At 45.7% G+C, this 3,898-nt stretch overlaps 1 long non-coding RNA gene across 1 annotated transcript; it reads right to left on the bottom strand.

Moving 5' to 3' along the window:
- Positions 1 to 305: 305 nt before the first annotated feature.
- On the bottom strand, positions 306 to 1,764 carry LOC124700369. The gene is made up of 3 exons (XR_007001720.1): positions 1,740 to 1,764; positions 1,370 to 1,667; positions 306 to 388 (listed from the first exon to the last, which is right to left on the bottom strand). It is a non-coding gene; the product is annotated as an uncharacterized LOC124700369 (long non-coding RNA).
- Positions 1,765 to 3,898: the final 2,134 nt, after the last annotated feature.

Below are 3,898 nucleotides of genomic sequence, written 5' to 3'. Positions count from 1 at the left end.
TGTTGCCATGACCGTTCATATATCCCACAAAACAAAAACTGCATGCCACCTCCTAAATGCTTGTTCTTCCCAAGAACGTTAATATGATCCAACAATTCCAGAATCTACTCAATATGGACTTAGCATTGGAATGACGACCAAATGGACATCATTTCTCTGAAGGACGACCAGCAGCATCTGCCATGGTCGCATGCACAGAAGGAGCTTCCCAATGATGCCAAAAATCTGCACGTTACACAATCATCGCTATTAGTTTAACTGAATTTCAAGTTTTGCAGCAAAATGCTCGAATTTGGTTGCCATGCCTGGTCATTTTGTTGATCACCTCAATCCAACTTAATTCGAGGACCTTGTTGGCTCAGATCAGGATATACCAGTCTACCACTTCCTGCAGAAACAGACAAAACGAACAATATAAAATTTGTTTAGACCAGCTTGGTGGGGGATGGGGATTAGCCTTGGTCTGCCTAAGTATTACAGATTCTAGTTAGAGCCAGCTCTCTTTGAGTTTTGTCCGCTTAATTAATATCCACTTGGTGAGGAATTGCAAGCAGTTATTAATAATTCGGGCAGCTTTAATCCAGATGCAGTTTGAAGGGATGTTAAAGAGGTGCGTGCTTCTAGTACTGATCTATAGCAATTTGCATTGGAATTCTTTTGGTCAATCACCAAAGGGAACCTTAATACTTCTATTAAGGTCCAAAAACTAGTATAACTTAGGATTGCCAAGATGAGCCTACATGATCAAATAAATTTCAGCTCAATTTAGGTACTTACGCCATGGCGCAACAGGTCGCAGCCTCAAACTATTTGGTAAAAAGGAAAAACTAAACGGTCGCGCTTCCGAGAGCCCAAACCAAGCACTAAGCACAAAAGAGAGTAAAAGAACGAAAACACACAAGCTGTGTTCACCCTCAAAAGTAACAGCACAAACCAAAAACTAGCCGCTGGCTCTTGCTGGCAACGGCACATATGATGCATGCAACCTGAAAAATGAGCTTGTTTCTTAGATTGAACTGAAAGATTGTCCTACGGTAAATGTGTCTTGGTCTTTTACTGATGCAGGTATCTGAAAGCTATATATTTAATACACACACACTGTGCCTGCCCCCAAAAGTAACAGCACAAACCAAACATGCAGCCAAGGCAAAGCAAGCAATGCCGAGCTAGCTGGTTTAGCTAAGCAAGGGAACCAAACACACCATTAATTACCAGCTAACTTATTAGTCGGCCATTAGCCTATATAAACTAACAGGCATCACATATACTGTGCGCGGATGTTTAGCATGGACATATCTCACGTAAGTTTTGAACACACCGGTGCAATTATTGTCAAACAATCAAAAATAGTGAATTTAGGAATACTGACCTGTTGTGTTTTTCAGAAATAAAACGACGTGTAGTGGCTCGTTGCTCCGGGGCAAGTTGATGCAAAGCGGGGTTGGTTGCCCGTGGCGGCCAGCACGAACGCAGAGAGTGGTCGGTAGGGAAACCAGCAGGCTAAGCTCCTTCTCTAGAGAAGAGATATCCCTGCCATCAAACATAAATCTTCCCCAATATGCCTCATTTATATTACCAGCGCAGTCTGCGAGAACCCAATTGACCTCCCGCTCTGAGGAGCACAACCATTGGAGATTGGCGAGGAGCTTCACCCACTTGGGCTTTGTCTGCACATGATTATCAGTAAGAACTAATACTTGATCATTAACTAATGAAAAAAAAGGAGACATGAAACTCACATCAATCATAAGTTGCGGCCTACTGAGTTTCGGGAGTACGTCCACCTTCCAAAGTCGTGTTGTGGAAGAACTACGAGGTCTGGAGTAATACTCAAGATAACACCCAGTAGCAGACAACAACGTGATCATGCCATCATCTCTTTTGAAGACCTGCCACATGATATCCTTAACCATTGGCTCGTCGAAGTCGCGCTGTGCGGCGACCACCTGTAGACACGGGAAACAGGAAGAAGGTCTGTCGATTGCCCCCAGGTATCTGCCGTATGCTCCGCGAAGGAGTATGTAAGGTGTGACGCAGCCTTGTCCATCGGTCCACGGGCGCCGCTCCACCGCCCACACTGCGTTGTACGACACTTGGCAGGCATCAAGACGGACAGAATGGCCATCATCTGCAGCGTGAAGGTATGCATCATCCAACACGGTGCTTAACTGTAGAAACTCGACGTCTGGGTCCATTGTTGACAGCTGGTCAAACAAATAATCGAAATCAGCAAACAACCAACCATGTCATGTCTCCTATAGACATTTTGGCTTTTTCTAACAACATAAAAGCAAAACAATATGGAATCTGATGTGTCTCTGTCTTTATTTTATCATTGACATTTCTTTCCCTTTATCCGTTATTATACAAAGAAAAACTGAGAAAATTCGGAGGCTATGTAGTATTGCATATCGTATTGAACAAAGATTTCAAGAATAGACATGGATCAAAGTATCAAACTACCAGATCCATCTATTACATCTCAGACAAAAAAAAAAGAGACTCAGGGATATTTCTTTGATTTTGTTTGTACTTTCTGGAGAAAGAAAGCTTTGAGAAATATTTCTTGTGCTTCTTCACTTGAAACCGTGTCTTACATAGCCTCGCAATATAATCTCATGTCAAGGTCATCTAACAGACCGGGATACTATCAGCTATGAGAGTCAGGTGAACAAAATAATACATGCTACTCCACAGTCCACACCAGTAAGGGGAGTATTATACTAAAACACAATGAGCACATGCCTCTAACACATTTACTACCTCCGTCCAATGAATAAGGCTTTTTTTTTAAGTCAAACTACATCAACTTTGACCAATATTTTATAGAATCTAAAATCAACGCCGTTAGATACATCATGAAATATATTTTCATATAACATCTATATAATTTCATGGTTCTTGATAAAAGTTTTTTAAAGTTTGGTCAAACTTTAGTTATCTTAACTTTTCAAAAATAATATAGGTTGGAACCGAGGTAGTATTTACAAGGAGATGTACTCCCACATAGTGTCCAGAAGACCACCTCAACATCTCAACAACATGGCAAAGTCATAGATGGTATCTAGGATACTAGGGATGGTTTACCTGAGCTGAGGACATAGAACTATAGAAGGAGCGGCGACGTGACCTTGACGAAGTGGGGAGGTGGTAGTCAAACTGCCACCGCACGGTCACGTCGTCCCTCCCCAGCTGCACGACAGCGCGCGGCGGCGGAGGTAGCTCGGGAGAAGGAGGAGACGCTTCGGAGGTCCGGGAACCGAGGCCGGCGGCCGGCGCGCAGCCGCAGCAGCAAACCAAGCGCGGCTAGGGTTACCCGCGCGGTCGCGCGCAGGGGCGAAACGGCGGATAAGAGCGAGCGGGCAAGACCTAAGAGCGGGGCGGCACGGGGATGTTCCGGAGTTGGCCGGAATCGTGGCGCACGCGGCGGCGGCTGCAACAGACGGGATTCGGCAGGAGGAGAGAAACGTCCGTTCCTTTTTGTTTTCCTTTTTCTTTTTTGAGGGATCCGTTCTGTACATCTGTTGTGTCAGGGCTAAGAGCATCCCCACTCGTTGGCGCTCCTCACGCCCAAATCCGGACGAAACAATCGCCGGATTGGACGAAATTAAATCGTGGGGAGTACCGTATTTCCAGTCGTCCACCCGGAGTTCGGCGGATAGAGTTTAAATTCAAATAAATCGCCGTCCCGCGCTACAAGTACGGCCGAGTGATCGGTAAAAGGAGCAAAGGATCGGCCTACGGATCGGCGATCGGAGGGAAATTACACGGAGACAGGCTCGTCGGCAGTCCCGGCCGGCACGGCGGTGTCCGACGGACCAGTTCCCTCACACGTGGCCGAAGCGGCTGCGGCGGGCGATGAGGAAGCAGCGGCAGTGGACGTTGATGACCCACAAGT

This window comes from Lolium rigidum, chromosome 3 (assembly GCF_022539505.1).
Source record: "Lolium rigidum isolate FL_2022 chromosome 3, APGP_CSIRO_Lrig_0.1, whole genome shotgun sequence".
Taxonomy (NCBI): domain Eukaryota; kingdom Viridiplantae; phylum Streptophyta; class Magnoliopsida; order Poales; family Poaceae; genus Lolium; species Lolium rigidum.
This window is presented reverse-complemented; position numbering and strand designations above follow the sequence as displayed.